This window comes from Chinchilla lanigera, unplaced genomic scaffold, assembly GCF_000276665.1.
Source record: "Chinchilla lanigera isolate Chin_1 unplaced genomic scaffold, ChiLan1.0 scaffold00010, whole genome shotgun sequence".
Classification (NCBI taxonomy): Eukaryota; Metazoa; Chordata; class Mammalia; order Rodentia; family Chinchillidae; genus Chinchilla; species Chinchilla lanigera.
Window position 1 is genome coordinate 18513001 of NW_004955411.1, and position 17234 is coordinate 18530234.

The following is a 17234-nucleotide window of genomic DNA, read 5'->3' on the forward strand; positions in this document are numbered from 1 at the left end:
TCCTTTTGGTCTTCCTTCCTCCTCCTTCCTCATCCTCTTCTCTTTCTGTGCTTTTAAATTTTTGTTTTCTTTACTTCCTTCTTCTTTTCTCAAAGAAAATTATTACCTGTAGTGGTAGATTGCAAAACTTATTGCAATGCCCTTTTATCAAGAGGTGGAATATGTTTCTTTATTCCTCGAAATTAGCTTGCCCATGTAAGGTATACACGTGAGTATACAGAAAGTCTTCTCTATGGAACTACATTGTCTTTTTGGGAAAACGTAAATATGAGTCTTTGATGGCATACAGAATTCATTGTTGTGGTGAAAATCTATTTCATAAATGGAAATAATACTATAATAATCTTTATAAATCCCAAATCATGAACAAGCCTTTGGGTGCTCAGCACAAATTTAATTAGAAAACCACACAGGAATCTGGAGTGGATCCCTATCTCTGTCTTAGTTCAAACACTCCCAGGGTGATACAATTTATCCCAGATATGATTGCTCTGCAAATGCCACCATCTCCAAGTTCTGAAGAAAATCTGGTTCCTAAGAAAGTTAAATATGAAGATGAATATGGTCACATGTTAGGATCATTGAGTCTTGTTTTCATGTTTTGTCTTGCCTTCCTTCTCCTCATTCATCATTTTTTCTGTCTGTTTAGTTTTACTTAGGCAACTCCATTTCCTGAAACGGGTATACTTTATCTACTGTGTGAACTCCTGATATCAATAAACTGCTTCCCTAGCTAATTCCCTCCTGATAAAATAGTTCCTATCAATCTAATATTAACGTTTTGCCTTTATTTTCCTTCTATTACTCACTGCCATTCTCTCTTAATGCCCTGTTTACCTCTCCGTTGCCCTTTCCTTGCACACGTGTATGTCTTTTTATTTCTTCTGCAGCATTCATTTCCTCTTTTTCTGCTGCCAGAACTTATTAACTTATACAGGTTTAATTTTATTCATTTTCATTAACATTAAAGCAGATAATATATTATTCCTAATATTTCTCACAATCTTTTATACTAACATTGCAGGGAAAAAGCTGATTGGTTTGTTGTAGAAGCCAAGACTGGAAATGTTAGGCAGCTATAAAAATCATACAAAAGTGAGTTATGAGAATTTAAATACTGCTGAGTTATGAGAATTTAAATACTGAAGGACTAGTGATTCTAAATCAGCACACTTCTGGTTCTGCTTTACTTATATCTTAGTCATTCCTAGTCCAGTTTTTCTGTCAACACAGATCTTATATTGACATGCTGTACCAAGCCAGATAATCAGTATTTATTTTGGATTCTTCTTTTTTTTTTTTTTTTGTTATTTTGGTTTTTCTCCGGTACCTGGAACCGAACTCACGACCTTGCGCTTGCCAGGCAGGTGCTTTGCACTGAGCTAAATCCCCAGCCCCAGATTCATTTTTTATGTTACAGGAAATGGGGGTGTAACTAAATATAAGCTTACCTATGTTACCTATCCTGTATATACATAGACATAACTTCCCCTTCTTTCTTCTCTCTTTTCCTACATCCCAGTTACCCTTTACTTTTGAGCATTTTCCTTTCATATCACAATGTCTATCATACCTCCTAATTTTTATTCACTTTCAGGTTCTTACACTAGTGAGACAATACAATAGAGATCTGGTTTATTTCATTTATAAGTATGGTCTCTAGTTGTGACCATTTACCTGTAAAAGCCTCGAGTTTCCCTTTCTTTAGAACCGAGTAATATTCCATTATATAAAAGAACCACAATTTTATTATCCATTCCTCAGTGGATGGACATTTGTGTTGCTTCCACAATTTAGCAATTGCAAATTGTGCTGGTATAAATATGGGTGCACTTATATCGCTGTGGTATGATGTTTTCAGATGTTCTGGGAAATACCCAGAAGGGGAATAGCTGGGTTGAAGGGGACCTGTAGTCCTAGTTTGCTGAGGAATCTCCGAACTGATTTCCACAGTGGCTTCACCAGTCTGCGTTCTCACCAGCAGTGGAGAAGTGTTCATATCTCTCCACAGCCTCACCAGCATTTGTTATTGGTTGATTTCTTAATGCTAGCCATTCTTACTGGGATGAGATTGAATCTCTATGTTGTTTTAATTTGCATTTCTCAAATGACTAATCATGTTGACCAATTTCTCATATATTTATTTGCCATTTGTATTTCTTTATCTGAGAAATGTGTGTAAGACCTGAAAGAGTGGATAAAAACTAGGAGGTATGATAGACATTGTGAAACGAAAGGAAAATGCTCAAAAGTAAAGGGTAACTGGGGTGTGGGAAAAATGAAAGAAAGAAGGAGAAATTATGTATAGGTACGTACAGATAGCTAACATAGTTTTACTACTGACTTCTATCACTTTACTGAAAGGAACAGTTTATGATTATTTATTTGATCAATCTTGCATGCCTCTATTTGTTTTCCTGAGAAACCACTTTGAAGATATCAATATGCAATACAATAACAATTGTTAATTTCCTATCACTTTGTCTGTAATTCAGGATTGCTTGTATTCTTCTTATGCTATTTTGTAAATGGATGTCTGGTTGTTGATATGTTTTCCTTCTTTTATTTTTAAAATACATTTTAAAAAAGAATATTCCCAAATGATTCCACTCAAAATTACATTATTGAAATTTAAAATATATTGAGTTTAAATTTTAAATTTTTTTATACAATGAAATGTTAATTTGAATTATTTTATATGCTGGGAATACATCATTGGCAAAGTAATCTGGTGTTCAAAGTATTGCTGAATAATTAAAGCTGCCAAGTAAGCTTATATTTAGTTTCTTTGTGGTCCTGAACAATGTGCGCTTCTACGGTTGTCTAATTACTTGAGCATATGACCCTAAGCTTGGTGATGCATTGTCAGGTATGTACATTTCTTTTCAGAAATGAACATACTCATTATCAGAGTTTTACACAAATGATTTTGAAAATTTTCAATATCCTTGACTCTCTTCTTTCTAACCATCATATTTTACTTCAGGACATAGGTTCTATGCTAGTTCTTCTGAAATCATCCCTGATGACCTCAATAAGTAAGTCCTTCTTTGGTGATTCCCTTCTTTATAGAAAAATTGGTTTATGTTTTAATCATTTCTCTTGTCTGTTTATATTTTATGTGTTTGTGTATCTCTATAAGAGATTCAATAATCTTTAAGGACACAGTAAACACTTCAGTCATCTTATTTTTTTCCCTTTGTTAGCACTCAAATGGTTAACATACCCCAGAAATTCTTTAAAACTTTGAATACATTTGGATATTGCATGCTTGCAAAAGCCCCTTTCACCATTTCCATATGTCATCTGGATTTTACAAATCTGTGTGACTAACTTAGTTTGCATCAGCATTTAACATAGTGACCTTTGCTTTACACACATGCTACTCTTGCACATATAAAACACTCCAAGAAACCTGCTGTGCTATTCTAGTTTTACAGGTGAAGAAACTGGGACGCATTGAAACTAAGCACTTTTTACATCACTCTATTAACCTACCCAGTTAAGATCAATTTGAAAATAAACTCACTGTTTTAGGAAATTTTAACTAAAAACTGAGAAATATTAATGGGAGAAACGCATAGTATTACCAAAATAAAGTTTATCTTAATGAACTGGCATATGTAGTTACATATATTTGAGATATATGTAATAATGAATAGCACCCATAATGAATAGCTGACAATAAGTGAAACCATGACATACATCCAGGTAAGGCTATAGCACTTAGTTTTATACACATAAACTTTATGGAGAAATGAAAGAGTGATTGCAAAAGACAGCCCATGCTCCAGACGTCTTTCATCTGTAGTCAGTGCTTCATAATGTTCTACATATGTGGGGAAGATTGTTACTTGTAGTATCAGTACTTAGATGTCAGTGTGACAGCTTCTGGAAAACAACAGCATGATTGAATCTGGAGTGATATGTAGAGGAAATTCAATATTTAAAGGTAGGGTCATCTATACTGATGGTCTTCATATCAGAAAGATACATTTTCTTCCACAATCTGCAACTTCATCCACAGAACATAACTGAATTTAACACCTGAAAATGTCCGAAACCTCCCCGAGGTAAAAATCTAGCTTTATTGTACTCCAAGAGGGTATCAGTAATGATATTAATATTTGTACTGCCCCTAAAACTGAATGTGATCACAGTGGTAATGATAGAAATTAAAGCTGTTCCACTCTCTGTCTAAAGACTCAAAATAAAGACAAAAGGAGAAAAAAAAAGGAATTGCCTTTTAGACCTGGGTTCTGTTACAATTGACTTAAATATGATCTCAGCAGTGAAAGATAAACATTATGTATAATCAACATATTAATATTAGTAACCAGGGACTCTGTTCATACAGCAGGAAGAAGGGTACTGTTTTAAAGAATGTCTTCAAAGTTAACATTTGTGAGTGAGGAAAATTATTTTAGAGAAGTATTACACTTTAGATACTGAACTTTTAAAACATGATATCCAGCATCTTAGTGCTATTAGCTTGGTTGTGTTCTAAAACTCCACTATCTTTCCCAAACCTTCAGTAATCTAACTACTTCACACAATGTCTTGTGAAACTGAGCATTCAGGGAGGGGGGTTGAGTGTTATCTCTCTGTTGGTGCTCTTAAATATGGAGGTTGTACGGACTCAACAGCAAATAAGATCCATAAACTAAAATAAGTAAAGAAAAGCACCAAATTAAAGACAGAGAAGACAATATACCACAACTCATTCTTGCCTTGGGAATAGGCAGAAATTTTCAGAATGTCATTGAAATACTATAACGTGGAATGACATTTCAATCAGCATTAATTACCTGGCTCTTTGGTGCTACAAAGTGAATCTGAATAGTAAAAGAAAAGGAGAAAATTCCGTCCATTAAATACTGTTTCAGTACATGACAGGATAAACTATGTATGGCTGGAGCAAGAGGAGATGTGTATTTTCTTTAACTTTAGAAAGGATATTGCACTAATTTATCTCAGTATATTTTCTAGGTCTTTTCAATTGGTGCTGTTAATTAAATTGGAGAGTAAAATAAATGACAATCATGTATCCAAGTGAAATAAAACACATTCTCTCTCCAATTGGAAAGAGTTAACTGTAATCAGCTGAAGGATATTTCAGCAAATTAATTGAAATTCTAACCAGAAATGAGTAAGTACTTTAGAATGGGGGCAGAGGGCAAGATATAGATGAACAGACTAAAATACTGACCTCAAAATACATCAATTGATAAAAATAGAAAGTGTTTTATCTCCTCCGCTTCTTTTAATAACAAGAATCAGATCAAGCAAAAAGCTTCCTTTGCTCCTCAGCTCCTTAAATCAGTAACTTCAAAGAATTAAGTCTCTGTTTTCATCATTAAGTGATATAGGAGAAATCTAAGTGGGCTTCGGCTTCAGAGAGTGTCCCTTCGTCCTTGATCAGCTGTGAATCCTGATACTATTTGTCTCTGTCAAGCGCACACATCTCAGCACCTGCACTCCGAGTCCCTGCCTGGTCCATGCTTCTGAGCTAAAGGGATGCTCTTCAGAGTATTGACTACTGTGAGTTTGACAGGTTTGCCCCTTTGACAAGGTGAGAGAGGTCATTATATCCACCAGTGGGATCTACAAAGCTCTTCTTAAGAAGGCTTGAGAAGTATTTTTACAGTTGCATGCTAAGGATTTTGAGGACATAGAAAACTTGTAAAGTGTGAGAATTTTTTTTTAATTCTTTTCAAAATACAGCTATCAACAATATTTGTCTTTTTAAATTGCCCATAGCACTATGTCAGTAACAACAAATATGTATTTTACTGACTTTTATGAAAATGACAAAAATAATTACAGCATGCAAAATGCAAGTCTCAAGAGATATTCAACTGAGAAATAGCATACATTAACAAAATCCCTATTCATTCTCTAAATAACTTTTAGGACAGTTAAAATATAGGCCAAATAATAAAGAAAATATTTTTTCAGAACCATTCTAAGAAAAAAAATTAATTTCTCTCAATGATTATTAGAATATGTTTAGTCTTTGAAATAAAGAATTGAACCACTGTCCTGCTCCTGACCTTGACTAAAAGATTCATACTGTAATTAGAGAGAGCAAAAGAGATTTATAACTCATTTTTAAATTATTAAATATATTTTGTGCTCCCTGTTGTTCCAAGTCAAGAGAAGGCTTAAATGATCATTTGTGGAAAACAAGGAACTTTGTCATTGAAATAGAATTAAATAATTTGGTTTTGAAGATGTTTTAGAAAGATTCTAATTGAATTACATTAATACAGCATTGTTTTCATATATATATATATATATGTATAAGTAATATACAAAACAGTAGGATTCACCAACAAATTACTGGAGTTTGTAAGTTCGAGGGTTTTCTGTATCAGGTTTGCTTAATAATTGTGCCTGGGAACTTTACATTTTTCAAAATGCAGCTATAGTTAAATGATTATTACACAGCACTTGTGAAAAGTAACCAGCATCTTTCCTGCTTTCTACACAGGTTTGTAAATCTCTAGAGCACTTGCCTTGGCTGTGAAATACTACAACAAGGAGCCCTCTAGAAGTAATTAAGTTGGATATTCAAGATGAATATTCTTTCCTGAGGTATTTTTGGAGAAAACTAGACTATTATAATTTACTAACTTATTTATTTGCAGGAAGCAGAAAGCTCTTTCAATACTGGGGCATTTCAATTGTGAAATTTATCTTTATCTGTGGAAAAGTCTGGAGGATAACATTCAGACAGTGTGGAAACTCTTTGTACCATTCTTCAGAAATATTTTTTTTCTTCTGTTCTTCTCGTCTTTCTCTTCTATACATCATCATCCTTAAAGTTGTCAGTGTTTTGCCTATAGACATCATGCGTTCATATGGAAAGTAATATTAGACTGACGCTTATGAAACACAGTAAAGGTCCCATTTGATCCAGCATTTCACCTCTCAGTATCTTCCTGGAAGAATTAAGAGCATCAAACCTCAGCATTATACACACTCTTATATTTATGGCAGCACAGTTTGCAATAGCTAATTCTTGGAAACAACCCAAATGCCCATCAACCAAGGAATGGATAAAAAACAATGTGTTGTTTTTCATATAATAGAGTACTACCACCCATAAGGAAAGATAAATTTAAAACACTTCTAAGTAAATGGATGCACTTTGAGACCATACTCTTAAGTGAAATAAATTGGACACACATGTGTAAATATTGCATCATTTTTCTGGTGTGAGATACTGAATGTGTAAATAAGGACCAAAGTGTATGAAAGGTTTTGCAAAGTAAGAGAATATTATTCAAAAGCAGGGGACCTGGGCAGAGGGGAGGGAAGGAAGAAAAAGGAAGAAGAGTCCACACTCTCAAGTGAAGTAAATCAGACACACATGTTTAAATATCACATTGGTTCCCTAGTGAGAAACTGAAAGGGTAAATAAGGACCAAAATGTATAACAGATGCTGGGAAATAGGAAGAAGATATTCAAATTGGAAGGAGAACAAGGTTTGGTGAAGAGGGAGAGAAAGAAAGGGAAAAGGAAAAAAGAGAATAGAGAAAGGAAAATGGAAATAAAGCTTTTGTAACTAAGGAGTGGAAGAGGGATTGAAGGGAAGTGAGAGGATGGGGAAAAAAAGAACTAAGACATAGCATGTATAGGTACAAACTCCCTCTGATGAATGTGATCATTATGTATATCTAAACTGTACCAAAAATTAATCAAAATAAAAAGTAAAGAATCTAGAAAGTCACAAAGAAAATTACACCCTGAAATCCATCATCACTAGGCTAGGACAATTATCATAAGAGAGATATCATCACACAATTCATGCGGACAACGTATTTAATAAAGAAGATGTGTAATTCTGATGTAAATAGTACTTTGAAAATACAATTTCTTTCTCAAAAAATCAAGATCACAAAAGATAAAGAATGAAAGAGGACTATTGCATGTTAAAGATAACTAAAAAGAAATGACAGAGAAAGACTCATAATGTTGGATTGCATCCTAAATTGTAAAAAAAAAATCAAATTTAAAAATACTACTGGGACAACTAGTGAAATGTAAATGTTTATACAGCAAGATTAGATGATAATTTTGTACATTTCCTTATTTTTGTAGGTGTATTTTTATATAAGATAATTAAGAGATTATTCCTATTCTAGGAATTACTCTATGAAATATTTGAAGCTAAAGGATAGTAACATATTCAACTAATTCTTACATGGCCTGAAGGGAGCATAAAGGTAGATCAGTTAACAAATAGATACTACATAGATAGATAGATAGACAGACAAATAGATATAAGGATTTTATTTTTCCAAGTAGTCTCATTTCTAAGAAGGCATGTCATAGAAAGTGTTTAAGAAAATACTCTATCTTAATAGCATAACAGCATACATATCTGGAGGTGGAATACCAGTTTAAATCATGTGTACTTTAACCAGAAGGCTGTATGTGTGGAAACTGATTGTGCACTACAGTCCAGAATTACTTTCAGCTAATATGAGGTAGAAATTCCTTTCAAAATATCTTATTTAAACTAAAATATAATCAACGAAACTCTTTGAAATTAAGTAATAAATGGCAGGCCATCAGGGTTCTATAGCAGGGGCTGAAAGAAGATGATAAATTGACATGGATCTTCAGTCTCAGACAGGAGAAATTTTGTTCTGCCAGGGACACATGGTAATGGTTTACCGTAAAGTACTATGATAGTCCCTCTAACTATGGGAGATACTTTTCAAGACATCCTGTGGATTCCTAGAACCATTGATAGTAGAGAATTTTGTAAATACTACATTCTTTCTCATATGTACCTATCTATGATCAAATGTGATTTATAAATTAGGCACAATAAAAGAAGCAACAATAATACAATAAACAAAACAAAACACTTATGACAATGCCCTGTCTATATAAAGATTATATAGACCTGGTCTTTTAATATTTTATTGTAGGTTCATCTTCTCAGTTAAAGGAAGCATTCTCAGCTTCATTAAATCATACTGAATTCCACTATCATTTTTATGCTTGTGCTTGGAGGCCATTATTAAGCAAAACATGGTTACCTGGTCACAAGTGCTGTGATTCCAGGACAGTATGATATTTTGTTTTTTTGGTTTTTTGGTTTTTTTGGTTTTTCTCTGGTACCAGGAACCGAACTCACGACCTTGCGCTTGCCAGGCAGACTCTTTGCCACTGAGCTAAATCCCCAGCCCCAGGACAGTATGATAATGACAGCTGTGAAATGATTGTGGAAAGATAATATGTGGAGAGTGAACAAACTAAAATTTATGATTCATGACTGTGAAAAGATGGAGTAGGACCGCATGAGATTTCATCAGAAAATTAAGCATGGTAAGGAATTGAAAACTTGTGAATTGTTTATTTCTTGAACTTTCCATTTAATATTTTCAATCCATATTTGAAGAACAGTAAATGAAACCACACAAGAAAAACTAAACATAAGAGGAAAAACAGTATTTTTTTATTTTAAAGAGAGTAAAATACAATAATAAAAAAACATGGACAAAAACAATAAAAATGATATAGAATTTCAAAACAAAATATTAAGAGTTAACAATGGTAGTTATACTACATATTGTTATGTCTAATGAAGTTGCTCAGATTACCAGATGTAAGAATGCAAGACTGTTCAACCAATTAATGAACATTCATTTATCGACTAAATGCAAACAATTTTGAGATCGCTGAATCAGTATTTGGTAGAACTAGAAGCAGATAAAAAAACTGACACAACAAACAAAACATTTGCATTAAGTACTTACTACCTGACCCATGATGCTAGGCAGAGCTTGAATTGAAAGAAAAGAAAGATCATCCAAAATCTGAGGTCTCTCATTTAAAACTTCCCTCTGGTCTACTCTTTCAGTATTTACATTTAAACTAGGGAGAAAGTGCAATGTCAAGCACAAACACCAAAATGAAACCCATGATTTGGAGGCATATTTGTTTAGATTGACTGATTGGGATCACTCCCAAAGTATCAGGCCCTGATTTCTGGTGTTCTAGGGCTTATTGTCAACTGGGGATTGGTTTATGCAGTGCACATCATAGTGACAAGTTACACATCACAGTGACCAGCTTTTTCTAAGAGACAGGAGAAACCAGATCTGGAACAGGACCTATTACCCTAAACTGAAGTATACTGGCTGGTGGGGGGGTGTTTCTTGCTACTCCCCCATCTTTTAGTTTCCCCAGCAAATCTTTGCTGGGCATGTTACATGTGATCTTCTGAGAGAAGGTCCAACTAAAACTTAGGCCTGTCTATTATGTGACATTACTCTGGAAGGGTAGTGAGAGAATTAATCTGATCTAGGAGAAGGTCCAGCATGTCTTGGATGCTCATCAAATCTTAATCAAGTGTTTGATTGATTGTTTTATTTTCTTGGGGCAACTGTCCATAGACTTTCAGCCCCCACTCCCCCAAATAAAACACAGCTAGCAGGGAGTGGGGAAACAAGGACTGAGGTAAGCAGTCTGAAAAGACACAAAAATCAAGGGGAGCTGGTATGGAGCAATCCTGTGAACTGTGTCCTCAGGTTTCAGTCATGCATGATCTGGACAGCATGCATTGTGTCTTTATAGCGAGCTTTGGAGGAGCTGTCCTGGTAAATTTTTCAGTGGATCTAGGGCTAGATTTCTGAAGCTTGTAGAGAAAGTTATATGCACTTGGATTATACATGTGTGCAGGAATGTCTACAGATATAGCTGGTCTTTTAACTGGTCACAAGCTGTTTCTGTAGGGTTGTGCTGTATTTCTGTGTGATCTATCTATATATCTTTAAATGGGGAGAGTTGACTGTAATGCATGTGGTCAGGGCCTGTGATAGATGCTGAAGCCTGAGCTAGCTGCAAAGGTATGGGTGTCAACACTGTGGCTTGAGCTTGCAGAACAAATGGTGGGGCAGGTCTGATTCTGATCTTCTGGGAATACCAGGTAAGGTTTTTCTGGATGGGGTTGATAGTTCAGTCAATTTGATCCCTAGGAGGGTCTTAGGCCTCTGGGTGGGACTGTTTTGCATCGTTGGTGGCAGGTTTCCAAACATCAGTTTTCTGTGTCAATTATCCCTGCAGGAGAATTTTGGCCAAAATAGTTTTGTCCAAGGTGACCACAGCATATTGGACTTCATCCCTAGTAGAGCTAATTTCATCCCTAAGCAGAGTGTACTCAGCATCTTTGGGGGGAGTCTTTTTTTTAGAACAATTCATCCCAGTATAGCAGGTGGCACCTGGAAAGTTAGGTCTTTGCCTAAAGTGAGCTTGTCAGATATTCTGATCAAAGGAGAGTGGCTGGTAGAGCATGGAGGCAATGGGCCGAGGCAATTCTTAGAGGCCACTGGGTGCTCCCAGGGTCTGAGAGTCTGAGTAAGCATATAGAAGCCAGAAGCTCCAAGACATTTGTGGAGTTTTTTTTTTTTTTATTAACACTTTCTGTCAGATACTATGGAAGAGTTTTGTGTCTTTTTAGCTGGCAGCTTGAGAATCATTAATCAGAAGTGCTTCTTCAAAAAGGAAATAAGTTTTTGAACCTATGGGAGGTTCAGTCCAGGTCAGTTGGCTTTTGAGAGCAGAACTAGGGTCTTTCCATTTAAAGAGAAAGAGGGACTGGCTGACAGGAGTCAATCAAAGGAAGAAGGCATTGTTTTAGGTCTAGGCATGTGTACCAACAGGCTGTGGGTGGCAGAAGACTGAGGCAATCTATACAGAAGGCAAACACAATGACATTGGCAGCTTGGAGATCTTAAACTGGCTTTACAGGCAGGAGAAGTATACTGTTTGATGGAGGTGGGGGTTGCCTTTGAACTGCTCAATCCCCAATCTCCATGACTGAAACAGCCCTAGGGGTGAGTCCTTTGTCCATATTTCTGGAAATGAGTCTCTCAAAATTCCAGGGTTATGATCATCAGGTATTTCAGGCTGATGTAGGTGCTACTCTTCCTCCTGGGGTACAGTCAGAGTCAATGTCCAGTCTGGGAAGTGAACCCAAGTGTGAAGGAGGCTGATCACATCCCAGGAGAGGGATAGATCACTCAAGCCTATACAGGAATTCGTGTTTGATAGTATCCATCAATCTCACAGGATCTGCTTTGGCAGAGTTTCTTTTCAGCGGGTGATCCAGTGGGTAACTTTAGTAACTTTAGACATGTTTACTGACTTTTTATCTCCTTCTGATACAAGAGCAGTGTGGTATTTATGTAAGGCTTTGTTGCTCTCTGTCATATTACAGCCCCATTTTGGACACCCTCAGGAGCAATCAGATCTGCAATAGGAAGTATCACCTGGGCATCTAATAAACTGAAGTATACTGGCTGGGTGTGGCATTTTCTGCTATGAAAGCTCTGCACACTTTGCAAGTGAAGTAACAGGGTGAATCACTGTGTAAGATTTGCAACCAGAGGGTGAAAATAGACAAGGTCTACTGTGGGAACTCAGACTAAGAGGAGAGAAATATGGGATTTTCCTATGTGAAGTCATCAGCAAATCTAGGAATTGACCTTTAGTGTGTTATATTTGTACCAATTAATTCCTGTAGTAACTCTTGAAATATGATTTAGATAAAAAATCCAGTCACAGAAAGCACAAATTATACCAGATTTGCTTTGGTTTTACAAAAGAGCAAATTTCTCTTTGAATAAAGATGGCTCATGTAATGTTTATTTTTAAGAAAAACTATTATATTTCTTCTTTTTACAATTAAATGTTTTAAATATTTTTCTATATTAAAATACCAAATTCATATAATAGTTTTCTCCACCTAACTACTCTGTATTCTGCTTACATTTTATTGAATAACAGTTTTATACTTCCCCCTGACCATTAATTTTTTTTTAAGTGTAGGATTTTATGTGTGTGTATGTGTGTGTGTGTGTGTGTGTGTGTTTTGTTGTGTTTTTTTCCCAATAAGATATTTCCTAGAATATCAGTAACCTAACTTAGAAGGAGCAAAACATAAAACATATAACATCAACCACAAAGCTATGGATGGAAGAAGTGCAAGAAAATCCAGAGCTTTCAATTCACTGAGAAACACAGAAAATGTTCAACCAGATGGTGAGAGGACGAGGAGGGACCAGGTGCTGCAACCAAGTTTCAGTGACTCTCGGTCCTCACTAGTCATGATGCCATGTCCCATCCTCACAGATCTGGGCATGAAAGGGTGATAAAAGCAATAAGAAAGATTTCCTCAGAGAAACCATCAAATAACTTCAGAGGTGTTGGAAAGCACTTATGTCTAGACTTCTTTTACTCAACAGGAGACCTGCACATTAGTTTCTTCCTTTGATAGTAGACTTTCAATCCACATGGCTGCAGGTCTTGCCCGATGGTTGGGGAGCAGGGGCAGAAGGGGACTGGCAACTAAGGGGGTGGGATAGGTTTTTGTGAATGGGGCAAAGCCAGCCCCAGAAAAGCTGCTTAGCAGTATGTGGCTCAAGAAATTGCTGAACCACTGGAGAAGAGAGTTGAAGGTAAATAATTTTGTGCGAGAGACAGAGACAGAGAGATGGACATAGACACACACACACACACACACACACACACACAGAGAGACAGAGAAAAAGAAACAGAGACAGAGACACAGAGAGAGAGAGAGAAAAAAAAAGAGACAAAGACACACACACACACACAGACAGAGAGAGACAGAGAGAGAGAAAGGGAGAGAGACAGAGACAGAGAAAGCAGAGAGACAGAGAGAGACAGAGAGAGAGAAAGGGAGAGAGACAGAGACAGAGAAAGCCTTGGAAGTATTGGAGATTCCAGGGTCTGGAGCCCAGGAGAGAGCTCAGACATTCACTGTGGATGCTCCCACAAAGGTGTGCACCTCAACAAAAACAACAGGTGCTGACCAAAAGCTCCTTGGCTGCAGCTCATCTTTTGATGTCAGGGAGAACTGTATGAGCATCAGAGAAGTTGCATTATCTTCAAGAAACAGAAGGATGAAGTACAAATCTAACTCAGTGTTTAAGCATAAAAATACCTCAGTAACCGAGAAATGACTTAGTAACTTTGAATTTGTTTCAATTTTTTCCTATCAGAACAAAAATGAGTTTCTGAGATCCACTTATTTTTTTATAGAAAAATTAGCATTTTTCTCCATTATGTTTAAAATTTGCATCCCTGAAATATATAAAACAAACAACATTTCTCTCTCTCTTTCTCTCTCTCTCTCTCTCTCTCTCTCTCTCTCTCTCTCTCTCTCCATCCATGTAGTATTTATCTATTTGTTTTTGTGTTACTGGGGATTGCACACAATGGCCTTTAAACTGAGCTGTGTTATATCCTTTTTAAATTTTTATTTTGAGAAAGTTTCTTGTTAATTCACTTAGCTTCTCAGGCTGGCTGGAACTTGTAGTCTTCCTGCCTCAGCCTCTGGGAGTCCTGAGAATAGAGGAATACAGCACCACATGTGGCCAGACAGCTTTTAAAGTAATACTTAGTAAATAAAATTTTATGAGATGTTGTGATGGCATATAAAATTTTCCACAATACCATTTCAGAGTTTTATCTTGAAGGATATTCATTGCAGCGTTAGTTACAATGAGGAGAAAATTGCTAACAATTTAAAATCCATGATTGGAGAATGAATAATATTTGCATGTAGTTTCTGAAATTGTTTTATAAAAATAATGGGCTAAAAATATGAGCAAGCATAAAAATTTGTTTTTTACAACAGTGCAGTTGACTTCTTAATTTTCATTAATCTAGAATGAACAAGCAAAACCTGATGACTAGGTAAAGGAAGGATGATGATTTCTAAGAATGAAAGGAGGAACTAACCTCAATTTATATTTAAAATTTTTATCCTGCTGTGTATTTCTGAGTAGTGTATCAGGGATATGTGCATCATTTTATCTTACTGATCTACAAAATGTAAGCATCATTAAAACTTTGCTGGTAGTGTAGCATCAGCCTTGTGAGTGTGTTGTTTTTTCCTTGATAACTTAAGAAAAACACTTAGTAACTGATTATTATTTTAATGCTTTAGTGTGTGTGGGGGGGTGCTTGCATGGGCTTGAATGGGTATGGCTTCTAATAAGATATATAAACTAAATTTTCATATAGATAGAGAGATTCAGTCACTTACTGGAAGTTAGCTAAAAATTATGTTATTAAACTTATACTTGGTTTATTTTTTGCTAATGTAACTTCAACACCCATAGTGAATTTTTTCTTTTACCCAACAACTAAGTCTCTTCTTTTAACATTATGTCTGAATTTACTTAGAATTAATAAATTTTATTAAAGAATAATAATCAGGTACCTTATTTTCAAAATTTAATGGAAATGATTCTAGTTGTATAGCATTATGTATAAAAACAATTTTTGGTTTGCACTTTAAAATATTCTATTATTGTTTTCTAAGCATTATCTTTAAATAATCAAAAATTGTTGAATTTAGGGCATCTTTTTTACATGGTGATATGATATATATTTTTTTTTAATGTGAAGGCATCATTATACTTCAGAAATGTGAGCTTTATTCGAACTTCCCTGGAATAAACTTCAGTTGATTGTATAATGATTGATTGTTTTCAGGAATAATGTACTTCACATTTTTTATATGTTATTTATGATATATTCATTCAAACTTAATATGAGAGGACAAATTAAATTTATATTGTTTATATATGTGTATTCATTTTAGCAAATTTTGATATTAGAAATAAAATATTTTGTTTAAATAATAAAAATGTATTCTTATGTCTACTATTTACAAAAATGAATGTGTTTACAGATCCCCTTATCCTATGATTTTGGCGATATTTTTGGAATCACATTTGAATAGTTAAATGGAAAAGTATGATAGTCACAGCCTAAAGTCATAGCTTCTAATAAGCATTCACTCAGTGTGCATTTGCAGGTTTTAATCTCTTTAATTCTTTGAGCATGAGATAAATAATTCTCAGGAATTGAATTCATTAGAAAAGCCCACTGTAGGGCTGGGGATTTAGCTCAGTGGCACAGCGCCTGCCTGGCAAGCGTGAGGTCGTGAGTTTGATTCCCGGTACCGAAAAAAAAAATTTTCCAAAAAAAAAAAAAAAAAAAAAAAAAAAAAAAAAAAAAGAAAACCCACTGTTTGTAGAGGTTCTTATTCCACAACTCTGGCCTTTTTGCTCCTGTGCAGTCATCCTTTCTGGGAGTGGCAGTAGAGAACCTAACGGAAGGAAAAGGAGGTAGCAGAGAATATGCACTTGAAGAGAAAGAACTGTCATCAGTTTCACATACGGGCCTGAAGGACCATGGGATTTATCTTCAAATCAGGCAATTACTGTATGTGAGCAAAAGACAACTTTGAAAACATTTAAAGGCACAGCATACTTTAAATGTGCATTTCTCCTTTCTTATAAAATAGTTCTGAATCAAATATTACTTTAAATCTCAAAAATTTCACAGAATATATGTATATATTTGCCATAAAGCAAATTTTAGAGTTTTAAAGTGATGTTTGCATTTTAATAATTAAAATAAACAAAGAAATTTTAGTAAATATTTATATAGTATGGTTTTCTATCTCTAGTATCATATAATTGAAATATGTTGGAAAAAAATGTATTTTCCAATAGTTCTTTAAGTAAGTATCAATCTTTTTCAAAGTAGCCTGTTATCAAAAATAATTTGAAAGACTTTTCTCTGTTGATTATATTTTTAAATGAGAAATACTGTATAGATACTGAGGGCTTCAGCAACTTAGAAAATGTCATTAAATGTGAAGATAAAAACACATAATCTGCTGGAAGTAAGATAAGTGTAACACTAAAAGACAGAGGTGCAGGGAAGGACTTTCTGAACAGAACTCCAGTGCTATGGGAAATAACACCAAGAATCACCAAATGGGATTACATCAAATTAAAAACTTCTGCTCATCAAAGGAAACAACCAACAGACTGAAGAGACAATCCGTACAACAGGAGAAATTTTTGCCAGCTGTTCTTCAGATAGACCACAAACCCCTAGGATATATAAAGAACTCAAAAATATTGGATACTCCAAATAAAAGATGGGCATCCAAAATGAATAGGCACATTTCAGAAGAGGAGGTACAGATAACCAATGGATACATGAAAAACTTTTCAACATTGCTCGTCACTATAGAAATGCAAATTAAAACATTTCTGAGACACCATCCTGCTCCAAAAAGAATGGCTACCATCAAGAAATCAAACGATAACAAATGTTCACAAGGCTGTTGAGGAAAAGAAACCTTTTTATACTGCTTGTGGGA